At 51.3% G+C, this 14,108-nt stretch overlaps 1 protein-coding gene across 1 annotated transcript in view; it reads right to left on the reverse strand.

Annotated features, from left to right (window-relative positions):
• The window catches only part of GRIK3 (glutamate ionotropic receptor kainate type subunit 3), a 230,470-nt gene that overhangs the window by 191,054 nt on the left and 25,308 nt on the right, over positions 1–14,108 (reverse strand). The window lies entirely within an intron of this gene.

A 14,108-nucleotide genomic window follows, 5' to 3' on the forward strand; every position in this document is an offset into this window, starting at 1 on the left:
TGTGGTTCAGCCTAGTGAAAGCCCTTCACAAATAGGGGAGCAGGGAGAACTCACCAATGAGATGGGCAGACGCTGCCAGTGACCTTTGCAGGGCGGCGGGGACCGAGCGAGCAGTGGAAGCCTGGAGCTTCCCAGACGCCCACCAGAGGGAGGGGGTGGTTTTGTGGAAAGTAGACAGCCATCAAGACCCTTATTAATGTTGCTGCTGTCATCCAATGTAATTGCAATTTCCCACAATTTGACATTACATGGGAATTTAATAAGCATACTCACAACTGCCACACCATCAATAATAATAATAATCATTATTGTTCATGGTGGTCATGTTCAATCTACCACATCTGCCAAAGTGACAGCCCCCGAGCACCTTTGTTTTTTGTCTTGTGATCCCCCAATTTCCTTCCCCCTGAGCTTCAAATGACTAAGGCTGACAGCCCATCTGTGGGATGGCCAGGGCCCATGACCATGGCCTCATCAATGGTGCCATCAGATTCTTTCTCATGGGAATTTGAACTAGGAAATGCTGAGCTTTTTTTGAACAACTGGCAGAGGAAGAGGAAAGGCCATTAGAGTGGAGAGGGTGGTCAGGCCTTGCTGACCATGTGCAAGTAACGGGCACAGGGTGGCAGGAATAATGTGTGAGCAGAAGCTCCCAGAGAGGACAGGTGAAAAGCCAGTGGACAGGAAAGCAGGGAAAAGTGAGTCCTGTCTACTGGCACTCCTGTGACTGAGGGCCCCAGGGACTTTGGGACCCCAAACCAGCCTTCTGCTTGCCGAGCCCTGGTTCTTACACACTTTTATTGGGTCCTACACACAGAGATGCTGGAGAGAAACCCTCATTACCTGAGATAACGAGAGCGAGTCCTGTGCTTGTGAGCTGAGGCCAGAGCCCTGTGGCCTTGGCAGAAACCCCTTCCCATGTGGGCGGAGCTGTCAATGAGCTGGCACCCTTGGAATGCCACTGTTGGGCCAGTTACTGATCAGAGTAATTATGCTTCTTGATATTTACATTTCTCCATTTTGTCTACAAGGAGAGCTTGACAGGTTAGCCCAATTCCTTGCTAAATTCAAACAAATTGCATCCCCCTGACTTTAATATTATTAAAGTTTAATGATATTGCCCAAGAAGGAAAGGTTAACCTGGCAGAGCTTGTCCTTGAACTAGACATAGCATATGACACATGGTAGGTCTTCGGTAAAGCTTTGTTTGTTTATGGGGAACCTGGGTTGGGTCTAGGTGCTCACAAACCCTGGTCTCAAGCAAGCTCTGTAGTTTCTGGAAATCAACCCCCCTTTTGAAATCTCCCATCCTCTTTTCTCCAGAGGTCACGGGCACAAGGTTGATAACTTTGGCTGGAAGTTCTCCAGTGGCCGGCATGGGGACTCCCAGCCTGGGACTGTTTTCTCTTCCTGAGGTCTGGGCTGCTCCCTTCTCTTCCCTCCATGGTAAAAGCTAAACAGGAGTGCAGTATCTCTCTCTGTATCCCTTGTCACCCACCATGTGAAACGCGTCTCTCGTTCTTGATAGAAACTAAAGAGACAGTCTGCTGTCCCTGGGCCTTCCTTCTGTTTCCTGTCTTTCCCACGCCACAGCCCATTCAGGGTTGTTCCCCTTAACACTTTTATTCTGCTGAAGGGAAGGGAATTCCTATTCATTGGACACAGCCACATACCCATCAGTGAGTTCATGCATCCCATGGATGAACTCACTTGAGTCTCAGAGCCTCCTTTCTAGAACAGAGACCCAAGGCCACCAAGTAAGGAAAGAAGTGGCCAAACTGTAACTTGAACCCCATTCAAGTAGCACCTCAAACCTACCTCTACCACTGATCATGTGTGAGACTTCAGACAGGTGCATGATCTGCGCCCTCCATTTTCTTGTCTGCAAAATCCAGTGACCAGTACTCCCTACCTCACAGGGCTGCTGCAAAGATTACTTGAGTCATTACATACAGAACACTTAGCAGCGAATCTGGAGCACAGTAAGTGCTCATTAAGTAGCCACTGTTATTACTTACGTCATCTCCTCTGAACACACTCTACTTGCTGCCTCAAAGTCTCAGCATCTGAAACACCCAGGAAATGACATATTCCAGGAATCACATCACTTCTCATGTGCCTTTATGGTCAACCCTCCCTTCTTTTCCATCCTTACTATACGTCCACTATAAACCCAGTCTCTCCTGAGAGCACCCTCAGGAGAGAGCAGTTCCCTCAGGATCCATTCCACCTCCTGGTGTTTCCTTGGGTCAATCTGCAACTTGCTGCCAGCACCAAGGGCCTGCAGTTTTCCCGATTCTCTGAGAGCTCATCTCAGGCTATGGCTCAAGCGTCCTCTGAGCTTCAGTATGTCACTTGCTCAAGTTCAGGCTGCATCCTCCCTGGATGTCACAAACACAGCTGGTGAGGCGGCTTCCTCCTGAGTCCACATCATGCACCTTCCTCAGCTGCCTTCCTTTTGGCCAGAATTAGGTCCCAGGCAGCTTCTCCAATCATGTTCTCTTAGTGCTGGGAGCTGGACTGTCACCAGGCGAGTCAAGAACTGAGCAGAGGCTCTGTGCTGGGCCAAGAATACTTCTAGCTAACAGCTGGTGGCCCAAGTTGTCCCATGGCAGCCACCTCCTGCCCTCATGTCAGCCTGCAATCAGCACCACTTCCTCTGTGGTCTCAGGTCAAGGTCAGGCAGAGCCTTCATGGATCAGAATCCACTGTGCCCAAGGGAAAGGCCTCTGAGAGCAGAGTGGGAAGAGACAGGCCTGCGTTGATCTGGGCCCTCCACCTGCCTGCTGTGTCACCACTGCAAGCAAATCTCCCTGAGACTCAGTTTCTTCACCCATGAAATGAAGTTAATAACACCTGACCCACAGGGCTGGGCTGGCACAAGATGGTGCACGTGGGCACATGGCTCATCAATGACAATTCATTCCACACAGCCACTCTTAACCCTCAGGGACCACTTGGTGGAATGGGCCATGGCCAGGCCTCCCTACTGCTCCAGTCTGCTTGGGACTAAGGGACATGGAACTTCAGTGCTAACCCGGAGGTGAACCAAAACAAGGTAGTCACCCTACCTTCAGGGTCCACCTGGAGGACAGGGCCACTCAAAGGGAGCTGGATGAAAAGAATGAAGATTAAGAAGATGAAAATAAAAGTTGCCTCTTCACAGCTGTGTGTGTCTGCGGCCTCCAAGGTAGGTCTCCTGTCAGCAACCCCACTGGCCACATCCTAGGGGTCCTCAGGACATCCCTCCTGGTGGGGACCAAAGGTGTCTCTGTCTGTAACTATCTTTCTGCTGGAACTTGGTCGGGTGTGGGGACTGCCCAGCTGTCCCCTGACCCTGGACACCTAGGAGTCCTGGAGTGGTGCCTCCCTCTGTGGTTCTCAATAGGATAGTGTCCCCCACTCCAGGGGCATTTGACAATGTCCAGAGACATCTTTGGCTGCCACAATCGGCAGGAGGGGGGTTGCACTGGCATCTTGTGTGTAGAGGCCAGGACTGTGGCTAAACACCCGCCAGTGCCCAGCACAGCCGCCCACAACAAAGAATGACCCGGCCCAAAATGTCACCAGAGGTTGAGGCTGAGAAACCCGGTGTTCTTGGGGGAGCCTGAAGAGGCAGATTCAGGGTGGGCACCTGGGAAGCCAAGGGTTCCAGGAGCCCATCCCCCTGTCTTGAGGTCACTGAGGGACCCCCCACCAGGAGGGAAGCAGATGCCTCCACCCCACTGAATCAAACCAGATGTAGACAAACGCTGGCGGCAGGCCCCGGAAGGGGGTAGTGGATGAGGGCAGGGACGGGCACTTCTGGCATGAGGCTGGCAAGGAGCAAGCTTTATGGCTTGTTCTGTTCAGAGTTTTAATTAAGCGTCTCAAATAAGGATTTAATTGGGCTGTAACAAGCCAGACTATTGTATGCGAGAGAAACACCTGGGGATTATTAGAAAACATTTTTAAGGCAGTAAAGCTGCAGCAAACACTCGCAGTCCTTAAATACAATTGCAGAGCTCAAAACCACACACGCTGGGGGAGCCACCCCCATCACTGGGCAGGAGGACCAGCAAGGGCTGGAGAGATGGCTTGCAAGAGCTCAGGCTGCAACCACACGGGGGGCCACAGAGGTGCCCCCAGACAGGTGCAGTCCAAAGCTGGTGCCAGCTCTGGCCTCTCCGGCTGCTTCTGGGGAAATGAGAGTGGCTAACACCACCTTGGGAGGGGCTGGGGTGACCACAGTCAGCCGGAAAGGTGCCATGATGTCCAGGCCTAATCTTGGTCCTGAAAGGGGGCCAGGAATAACCAGACTTAACCAGGTGACTTAAGCTGAGTTGTACCAATGGTGGTCAAACCTAGCTTAGCTCCTGGAAGGAAGGGCAACCAGGACCAGCCTGGGACTGGCCATCTCTTCCCCAATCAGAATTTATGCCCCAATCATTAATCCAGCGACCACGGCCTGTTTTACTTCCTGCTGTAACTTCAGAGCACAGGTGGCACACTTGAATAAATGAGTGAGTGGAGGGAGCAGTCGTGCCCAGGCTCATTGAACAGGGGCAAAGCTGGGCACACCACTCCGTCGAGGACATAAAGGACACCTGTGACACAGGTGGCCATAAAGCTGATCCATACTTGGGGACTGCAGCCTCCCCGGAACCCTGTCTCACTTCTGTTAGGGACTGACCACAGGGCCTTGTACCTCAACACTGCCTCCATCACAGGACTGCAACCTCCACAAGAACCAGCCTCATGTCCAGTTTGTTCTATGCCTACAGCATTGGACAAGGACCCAGACACAGAAGACGCTTATCTGTTGGAGGGAGTCACAGATGAGCAGATGATTGGTGCACGTGTGACCACAGCGTCTTCATCATGGCTGTCATTTACTGGACTTCCCCCCACAGGCCAAGCACCGTGCTCAGCACTTCCCATAAACCTTCTCACCTAATCTTCCAATGGCTTTGCAGCATGAGGTCATTATCTCCATTTATAAAAGAGGAAGCTGAAGCTCAGAGAAGTCCCCTTTACCTCACTGTTGCTTCTCCCAGGGTGCCCTAGTGTTGAAGGGAGCCCCTCTACCAACCTGTGAGTGGCAGCTTGAGTTTCAGTTCAAGGCAGGCAGGGGGAGCAGGGCAAGCCTCCCGGGACCACTGACAGGCTCTTCCAAGGGGACCAAGTCCAGAGGGCGTCTGAGGCTCCTGCTGCGGTGCTCAGACACCAGCTGGCTCGGTTTGCAGCTCTTGTAAGAGACCTTCTTACCCCGACCCTGCCCTCCTCCTAGAAATGCAGAAGTGTGTGTGTGTGTGTGTGTGTGTGTGTGTGTGTTGGAGTGGGAGGGAAGGGGCATGGACCTGGGAGGACAGTTCAAGGGGACTAAGAGGACATGGGGTATGAGATGGAAGGTTCAGGTGCCCAAGGCTGGGGGCTCAAGTGCATAACATGGGGGTGGGAATGGGGCGAGTTGGTCACACTTGGAGGGACAGCCCAGGAGTCAGGGAGGCAGGTTCAGAAGCACAGAGCTGGAGGGTCTGGGTACACTGAGTTGGACAAGAAGCTGCAGGGACAGATGGAGGAGCAGTCAGCTTCTCCTTCAGACCAGGCTCTGCTTTCTCAGAGGGCAGGAGACTGAGTCAGGAGCCAGGTGTGGAGAGCCTGGTGAGCACCAGGGCAGGCCAAGAGTGCAGGGACTCCACACCTGACCTTCCAGGTTGCTTTCTGAAAAGGCCCTTTCTGGAAAGATCTCTGAGGCCCTAACCCTACTTCCCCTAATCCCCACCCACAAAGGCTCAAGGCAGCTGGACAGGGGCCTTAAGAGATGGCTATTGAATCCACCCGACCCCGGCCCAGACCTTCCAGCTCCTCCCCTTGAAGCGTTGGCCCACCCACGTCCAGGGCAGGTGCTCTGGCTGTGCCCCTGCAGCAGCACATTCAGCCACACTGACAGGAGTCACTGCAGAGCAGGCCCCAATGCAGTCCCCTCCGTGTGGGGGACACGCCCCTGCTTCAAAGCCCTGGCCCAGGTCTCTGTCCAAATAGCCTTCTCACTGAGGCCCTGGCAACCCCACCCACCCCCTTTTCCTTGTCCCTCGTTACTTTGTCTCCCTGGAACTTAATACTGTTGAGCACATTCTGTATTTTACTTTAATTGCCGTGCTTGTGGCCAGTGTCTCCCAGAATAGGCTCCCCAAGGACACTGAGTTCAGCTACTTTGCTCTCTGCTCACTCTCTAGGGCCTAGAAAGTGCTGGCACACAGCAGTCAAGAAATATTTGTTGAAGAGCTGAATGGATGACCTTCGGAAACCCAGCCTCTCATGTGGTCTTTCAGCTCTCCTATGGTTCAGGTTGACAAGACAGGTGCTACTTTTATTACCTCTATCACATACACGAGTGAATAGTAATTACAGTGATAATAGTTAATTTGTATTGAGCACTAACTATGTGCCAGGTCCTGTGAAAAACATTTTACACACATAAATTAATTTAATCTTCCAGAACAACCCCATGAGGTAAGTGTTATTAACCCAACTGGACAGGTAAATGAAGTTCAGAGATGTAAAGTAACTTGCCCAAGGTCACACAGCCATGTGTCTGGCACCATGAGTGTTTCATGTGGATTATCTTATCATTCAATGCCTACAACTATTCATGTGGCAATAACACTATTTTACAGAAAAAGAAGCTGAGGTCCAGAGAGATGCCGTAACTTGTTCAAAGTCACACAGCTAACAAGGGGTAGAGCTAAGACTCAACCCCACATCTGTCTGAGTCCAAATCCAGCCTCCTTTCCCCTATGCCTGCAGGGTAGTATGCTTCCCAAAACAAAGGGCATGTGGAAGGACTTGGAATGACAGGGAGAGAGAAGGTGAGCACTGGAAACAGTGGCACAGATCCAAATTCTTTTCTTGGGTCTGAATGCCCATGGGAGACTTCCATCTCTGAGACACATACTCAACAAGCCTCCCCTGGCAAATATTGAAGCATTGCTCTGGATACCTGATTTCACTTAATCTTCTGGCAGGAAGATGGCCAGTGTTACCTGGTTACACAGGTGAAGGTGTAAAATGCATAAGGCTGCAGGTGTCCCTACTTCAGTTGCTGTCAGTAACTATCCAATAATATAACTGACATTACCAACCAGTAATTTTCATTCATAACCCAAATAAACACCTTCAGATGCTGCAAATGCATATTCCATGCCCCCCACTCCCAGTGCCCGTAGTACTCTGAAAGATGAGCTCCCAAGGGCCAATGATTGTTTTATTGCCGCAAACCAGGAGTGGCGGTGATGGCCAAGTGGTCCTTCATCTGCCTATTGTCAGAAAGAATTGTCTGAGATCAATTGTTCTAAAGCAAAAATCAATTGCATTTGGCAGTTGTCCTCTCAAATGTAATGAGTTTATATTCAATAACTCCATATGGCAGGAAACTTAACTCAGTTACTTGGAGGACGTTCTGCACCCAACTCGCCTGGCAGGAAGCCACATTGCTCCAACCCTGGTCCTCCTTGGAACCATTACGGAATTTCTCCCTGCTCATGGTGGAAGCCTGGAATGTCTAATAAGAAAATCTTCCAGGCCAGAATTATCACACCGTGCACAGATCTGACCACTTGCTCAGTTGCAAGAAGAGAAAGTGTACTGATTTTTATGATAATTAAAAAAAAATTAAACCTGGATCCTTCTCCTTGTGAAAGTGAGAAGACAAGGTCCTTGAGAGGTTCCTCAATTTCCTCGAATTTTCTGTTTGGATTCCCCAGGGGCAAAAGCCAAGATAAAGATCTGAGTGCCAGTAGTTTATTGGGAAGGTGAGCTCAGGACGCACTGGGAGGGGAGAGGGAAGGGAGACAGATAAAGGAAGCGCACATGGCAGTTGTGTTATCCAGCAAATTATCACTGCAGACAACTGGCACTCAACCCCACCACCTGAGCCCTCGGGGAGAAAGTGCGGAAGCTGCCTCAGCGTCCTAGTCCTTACAACTAGTAGAAGAGGAGGACAGTGTGAAAGACTAGGTCCTTGTCTGTCACTGTAGGAGGCATTAACTCCGCCCCTTCCAGCAGGATGCTCCCAAAATGCTCTCAGAGAGCCACAGGTGTTCCTGCGAGCGCTGCCAGCCTGCACAGGTATCCAAAGGGGAGTGTTCCAATTCTAAGGACTGCACAGACAATCCACTGGGGAAGAGGAGGAAAATATTAACTTCCATCTATGTGATTTTGAATCTTGTCCTTTTTAATTATTTATTTTTGTGTATCACATACCAGGTACATAGTGGAGTAACCCATTGTATTATAACAAATTACATTGATTAGGGTGCATACACAACTTATTACTAATGGGCACATAGTTGCGGCGCCAGTCCCATATGCCGGAGGTGGTAGGTTCAAACCCAGCCCTGGCCAAAAACCAAAAAAAAAAAAAAAAAACAAAAAAAAGAAGCCTGGTGATCCCTACCACAGATTAAATGGGAGTGTCCTCCAACAAACCAGCAGGTTGTCCGTCACCTTTACCATCTACTGCCCAATGTGAATCGCAAGAGGCTGGGTGTGGTGGTTTATGTCTGTAATCCCAGCACTTTGGGAGACCAAGGTGGGAGAATCACTTGAGGGCAGAAGTTCAAGACTGATCTGGGCAACCTAGAAAGACTACATTTTTATAAAAAACAGAAAAATTAACTGGGTGTAGTGGTACGCATCTGTTGCCCTAGCTACTCAGGAGGTTGAGGCAGGAGGATCACCTTGAGCCCAGCAGTTTGAGATTGCAGTGAGCTGTGATGCCACCACTGCATGGTAGCCCAGGCAACAGAGTGATACCCTGACTCAAAAAAATCTGACAAAGAGAAATGGCATTTTAGAAAACTGGTAGAGAAGCAGGCCAGCCACCTCCTTCTCCAGAGTCTAGGATTTATCCTTGGAGCAAGCTGTGCACTTGAACCACATTCCTTGGCTCTTCGCATAAGTTCACGGTCTAACCTGTGTTTTGTTATTATGTCTGACATGAGGTACAGATAACACCAGACAGTCTCTGAAACCTGCTAACCATTTCTTAGAAAACTGTTGCATTTCTCCAGTCTCCCACATAAAGCCCCAGTTGAAAAACTGATTTTTAATGAAAGGTCAACAAAAACTTCATTTTGTTCAAAAGATAGTAAAATGATTTTTACATATAGGAAAGGTGGAACTTTTGCAACTACTAGTATCTCCCTTTTCCCTTTTGGTCACCAGGGAGCACAAAGCCAAATGTCTGGCCCAATTATAACAACCGTATGGACATCGTGACTTCCACACAGCATTTTAGTTCTCCTGAGAAACATTTATTTCTAATTTATATTTTTCCTGGTACTGCATTATTTGGAATAAGTTAACTCTCTTTATTAGACATAATTCTTGCTAACAACTTCAAATTACTTTTGCGAAATGAGATGGAGTAGTTACCAATTTGTTAATTAAAAATTAAGCCCAGCCAATGGCCCAAATTACACTTGCAGACACAAATATGACACATTAACAATGCCCTCCCAGGCCAGTGCCGTGGTATTTCAGCTGCTAAGTCTGCCTGGGACGTGAGAGAGGATCTCTGCTCAACCTCCATCATAGTAGCTTCAGAAGGTGAAGGTCTCAGAGCTTCTGGAGTGGGGAAGCGGTCTGAGGTCCAGCCCAGTAGCTCCCAGCCCCTTCCTTCCCACCCACCACCCAAATAGCCTGCCGCCCACTTTGTTTTCATTTGTATCTTTAAACCAGCTCCTGGCCTTTCTGAGCAATTGGATAAAAACCTGTGTCGCTCCCCTCAAATCATCTTAACTCTTTTAAACTTATCCTGAAACTTTTCCTTTGGGCCCTGAGACTCAAAATCCCCAATACCCCTTGGGTTAGTATAGAGAACTGGGATGCTCCTCTTCTCTGCTCTCTCTGTATTTACAAATTCTGAGTCCAGCCCCCAGTGAGCTGCACCCTTTGGGGCCGATGGGGTATCTCCCACCTCTCTTATTACCCTTCCGCATCCATGAGCTCCCAGTACCCACTCTTCTGTTGATGCAACCCACTGCAGAGAGGAGGGGAGAGGTTGGGGGGAGCTGGGCATTGAGGCTACCACCTGTCAGGACTCCCAAAACCACCCTAAGGAAGGTGAAATACTTGAGGCAGCCCTTGCCCAATCTCTGCCTTCGTGCCCCGCACAGCCCCCACGCACACAAAACCATCGGGGCATCACAGCCAAAGTAAACCACTTTTCAAAAAAAAAAAAAAGGAACCCACACATCAGAGGGCAGAGGAAAATACGACAGGGTAGAAAGTCACATGCTCCTGGTTCGATCTAATCCCTGCTCCACAGGCCCCCTCGGAGGGGGCTCAGACAAGCCACAGCACCTTCTCTGAGCCCCGATGTCCTTATCTATAAAGCAGAGATAATAATACCAGCCTATCTCACAGGGGTGTATCAAATGAAAAACTGTGCACAAAAGGGCTTTGAAAAGGATAAAGAATCACACAAAGAGGTAGAGAATTGTTACTGCAATTGTTCCCTCCAAGAGCTAAGTGACCCAGAAGAACCAGGGAGAAATTGAGCTTCAGGATGTGGAGTGGGGCAGGGGCCTGGGCTCTGACCAAGAGGGCCCCCTCGAGCCCCCACTTACTTCCACTTCCCCAAACAGAATCACCTCTCACTTGGTTTTCATTGTGTGCTTCTTTTAGTCTTGGGGGGGCTGAACCAAGGGACCATGGAGCCACCCAGCTGTTCCCCAAGCTTCACACCTGGTGTCCCTTGGTCAGGGTTGAACTCTGTGTGTGTCCTCTAAAATATTCTAAGGGAAGAGATGGCACATGTGTGACACAGGTATGGTGACAACAGTGGGGACAGCCATTATCTGCAGTGGCTGTAACTCACATTTACAAAACACCATGAGTAACTTGAGCTTCCTCACTGCTCCCCTGGGGACCACTGGGTTCCCACCTGCAGGCCAGCTGAGGCAGAGGAGCCTGACCCCAGGCTGCAGAGACCGCATCAAGGGCCCTGCGTGTGGGACAGGGTTCCTGCCTTGCCTCTCGGGTGTCTATCTCAGACATCCACCAAACAGTCTCCTCCCTGTAAGGATAGTTTCTCTGATGGCAGAACCCCAAGTTCCAGCCACTTTCACCTGCTTCCTGGGACTCTGAAGCTTACCTACTCCTAGAACTCCCCCTCTGGATTCTGCCACTTTCTGGCCATGCCTGTGCCCCCTGCTATGCCTCCCTGGTGGCCCTGCTTGCCTGAGTCCCCACATGACACCAGCTGCCAGCCCCTCTGGACATCACAATCTGTCCTGAAGAGACGAGGCCTCATCCTCGTTCTGTGGCTGCATCTCTGCTCCCACCCTCCACCCCCCTAGGGCTGGCTCTGCCCTCCCGGGCAGCTCAACTTCCATCCTACCCAACCCACAATGTTTCCCAGTCCACCGACGGCCAGAGAGGAATGCTGAGTGGTGCTGGGAGGCCAAGGTGGTTGAGGTGTGCTCACTGTCCCAGAGCTCGAGGGGCGTGCAGCCAAGTGTGACAGCAGATACGGCCCCTAGAAAGTCAGAGAACAAGGGAGGCACGGGGTGTCTAACAACAGAGAGCGCTGAAGCAGCAGCGGGGATCACCGGGGCTGTGCCCACAGAGCAGAACGCGGTGCGCGGAGGGCCGCAAGCAAGTGGCCGTCAGAGGAAAGACGTGGGGAAAGCACGTCGTTCTCTCATTTTTGCTTCGACATTTCTTCATTCAGCAAACATGCACCTACAATGTTCTCATTACTCGTCAAAGCACCAGGCAACTTGGGATAAAGAAAGCAGACCAAGTGCCCTGTCCTGGGCGAGTTCACTCTCAAGGGGGTGAACTCTTCATACCTTCCATCCTCTGGCCTCCCATGAGGACACAGAAGCAGTGGGGGGCCAGAGCATGGATGTTATGAAGGCTGGGCTGAGAAGCCTGGGCTTTATCTGGTGGGCGCTGGGGAGCCCTGGAGGGCTTCTGAGTGAGGGCGAGGTGACCTGTCAGAAACACCAGAATGAAAAGTGATGAGGGCTGGAGTCAGGAAAGACACCGTAGCAAGGGAAAGAAGCAGGTGTATTTGGGTCACTAGGAGAGTGATGGGGACTCAGGAGGCCGAGGCTGGGGGAGCCGCCTCTCATGGAAGGTGGGCTGCACCCTTGTCAGTGGCCTTCTCTCCCTAGGGCCCAATTGTCAGAGCCATGTGTGATGCCAGAGTCTGCAGGGCAAACTCCAGTGGTGTTGACTGGGGCTTCTCCCCCTGCCCTCCAGGCCTCAGCCCTCTCGTACCCACAGTGACCCTCATAACGCAACAAGGGAGGAATTCAAAGGCCTGGCAGGGCCTAAATATAGCCAGGCAGGCTACGTGCAGAAACGTTCCCCTGAATTTACTTAAGAGCAGAGGTTGCCACGTTCCACTGGGGACGGCACTTTGTTTCACATTCATGCCAGCCAGGCCAAGCCTGATGGGCCCTCAGAGCTTTCTTTAAATGCAGGGAAAACATGAAATGATTTTCTGAAAAAGCCTCAGCACGAGAGGAGGCGGCCGCTAACAGGAGGTTTGAGTCAATGGCCGACAAGACTGGGGTGAACTTATTCGTTAAAAATGTAAATCCCTCAGGACAAAGGGCAGGCTCCATGCAAGCCAGGCAGGTGAGCGAGACATCAGAGCTCTGTTCTGAGTCACCAGTGGGGGCTGTGCGGTGGGGGAGGTGGAGACAGTGACGTCTAGGCCTGAGAACAGGTATTGGCTGTGGAATGGATGCTGGGGGAGCTGCCGCCTGGCTGTGCTGAGCAACTTAGGAGGTCGTATAACTGCTGTCTTCACAGGTGAGAAACTGAGGCCTGGGTGGGGGGGGGGAGCTTAAGGAACTTCCAGAGGCTCCTGAGCAAGCCAGTGGTGCAGCTAGGATTTGAACTCAGGTCCCTTGTCAGCAGAGCTGTTTCTCATGACCAAGATGCCTCCCCACGGGCCTGTAGCCCCCTTCTTCACTAAGGTGTTCGAGGCTCTGAGATGTGAATAGAGGTGGGCGGTCCAGGAGGACAGACCCACGTCCCTGCCCTTCAGAGGCCATTCTCAGGGCCAGGGGTGGAGGCAGCAACAGCCTGGGAGGCCATGGTCTGGACAGAACAAAAACAGCCATTGCACAGAGCACTAATACTCACAGACATGAGCTGATGCTCTTGTTATTATAACCCACTTAGTCCTCACAATGCCCATTTCGCAGCTGAGGAAACTGAGGCATAGAGCAATAGGTAACTTACCTGACGTCAGGCAGTTGGTAAGTAATAGAGCCAGAGTCAAGTCTGATGAATGGCGGCAAACTCTCTGCTTCTAACCGCTGAGCTCAGGTGCCAGGGAGAGGAGGGAAGAGTCCACTCCTTCCGAGGGCACCTGGGAAAGCCTTACAGAGGAGGTGGGGTTTGACTTTGACAGATGTTGGGACAGGTACTCCAGAGAGCAAGGACCAAATGAACAAAGACTAAGAAGCCTGAGGGCACAGTGACATTTGGGAGCCTCTGGACATGGCTGGGGACAGGGATATCAATCTTCTTCGGAAGTTCCAGATGAAGACACAAGAATAGTTCTTGCACTGTGTCCTGGGCTGAGTGCTTTTGAAGCATTTTCTCAGCCCCATGGAACTGGTTCAACCACTACTTCTTGACCTCACAGCTAAGGAATAGCGATCCCACAAAAGAGGTAGAGTGACTTGTCAAAGGATGACTGGACACAGTGGGAGCCATGGAAGGCATAGGAGGAGGGCAGTGGCGGGACCACAGCCCTGGTCTGGCCCTCCCTGTGTGACAAACCAAGCAGACAGCAGCAGAGTTGGGAGTGGGCTTTGGGCAGGGAGGACCCTGGAGGCGGGCAGCCCCCAGAGTGTGCTGAGGGCTCGACTGCTCTTTAAAGCTCTGCTTCCTGCAGGGACCAGGAGCCCCAACACTGGGAGCCAACACTGTAAGAGTTCATGTGCCCAGGCGGCGCCTGTGGCTCAAGGAATAGGGCACCAGTCCCATATGCCGGAGGTGGCAGGTTCAAACCTAGCCCTGGCCAAAAACCAAAAAAAAAAAAAAGAGTTCACATGCCCGCACAAGGCCGCTGAGAGAAGCGCCTTGTGTCTTGA

Source organism: Nycticebus coucang, chromosome 22 (genome assembly GCF_027406575.1).
Source record: "Nycticebus coucang isolate mNycCou1 chromosome 22, mNycCou1.pri, whole genome shotgun sequence".
In the NCBI taxonomy this organism is placed as follows: Eukaryota; Metazoa; Chordata; class Mammalia; order Primates; family Lorisidae; genus Nycticebus; species Nycticebus coucang.